Here is a 1,519-nt window from a genome sequence, read left to right as displayed (position 1 = left end):
AGAGAGACTTTAAATACAATTAAGCAGTAAGTTTTTACCAGGTAGCTGTCTATCAAAAACTCTTGGCATCGATGAGAGAGTGTCTCTAGTCCTTCATCAGTGTGTTGAAATATTCTCCATTGTGTTATATCAATTCCTGGAGCTTTGTTTTTCAGCAATACAAGAAATTAAGTGCTGTATTGCCTTAGAGAAACCTGCTGCAAACTATTTTTTAAAGCATTAGAAAATAATGATGTCAGTTTGAGAAATAAGGTGTGCCTGACCCAAACCATGGTATTTTCAATTACCTGAAATGTATGTGAAAGCTGAACAGTGAAGAAGAAAATCATAGAAGAATCTATGTGTTTGAATGATGATGTTCAGTAGCAGTATTGAAATACCATGGTCTATCAGAAGAATTAAATCTCTTTTGGAAGAAGTACAGCCATAATGTTTTCCCTTGGACTTCATGTCACATCCTTCGGACATGTTGCCATGAAGAACCAATCCCCAAAAAAAGGACTTCGTTATTGGTAAAGCAGAGGTTCAATGATAAACAGGAAGACTTTAAGATATAGGGAAAAATACAAATAATGTGCCTCAAACATAAAAACAAGTGTTTCAGTTTGTTGTGCATAGTGTTGCTAACAGAAATAATATTTAACAGATTTTTTACTGTAATTGGCCTATAGTTTTATTTCCTTGTGTGGAGCTTGTCTGGTTCTGACTAAGTTAAAGTTACCTCATCAGTGGCATTAGGTAGTATGTTATTTCCTCTTCTAGTTTTGGAAACAATTTTTTCTTAATGCTTGTATTGTGTATTGAGTGAAGGTTTACAGGGCAGATCATCAGTTTTATATTCAATAAATCATTGATATGCTTACAATTCCCTCCAAGCACCATCAAAAGCAATATTGACCTCTTTTACCCTGTGTGTGTGTGTGATATACACAAACCACATTGAAAATATATGTTCGATTAAATGTCCTAAAGGCACACTTTGCAATCCACACTCCTGTCCACATGCGTACTGCCTTTCTCAGTCCATGGACCTATAGTACTCTGCTTCTCTAGCTCTCTATACCATGGCCTCTACCACCATCTCTGATGTCTCCAGAAATGTTTAAGAAGGATCAACTTCAAGCCTGCAAATGTTCAGTAGAATTCCCCATTGAGCCTTTCTGGTTCTCGAATTTTCAGAGTCAGGAGGTTGGTAATATTGCTTTGCTCTCTTCACTTGTTATGTATCTGTTGCAGTCTTGTATTTTTTCTTGAGTTAGTTTTCTGTCTTTGTGAATATACCAACTGCAAATGTCATTGATCCTTAAACATTCTTCGGTAGTCTTCATCTGAATGTCTCTTAATCAAGATTGCATAGATAAAAGTGAAAAGCAAAAAACTCAGTTAAGAGTTTGAGGAAGAAATGTCTTGCCACAATAGAGAATTTTTTCTGAAGGTGGTATATAGTGTTGTGTGATTTCTTTATTTGTAAATGTTATAAATTTAAATTGTAAACACATAACAAGTGACTTTTTTCTTG

This window comes from Chrysochloris asiatica, unplaced genomic scaffold (genome assembly GCF_000296735.1).
Source record: "Chrysochloris asiatica unplaced genomic scaffold, ChrAsi1.0 scaffold00493, whole genome shotgun sequence".
In the NCBI taxonomy this organism is placed as follows: Eukaryota; Metazoa; Chordata; class Mammalia; order Afrosoricida; family Chrysochloridae; genus Chrysochloris; species Chrysochloris asiatica.
Note: the sequence above shows the minus strand (reverse complement) of the source record.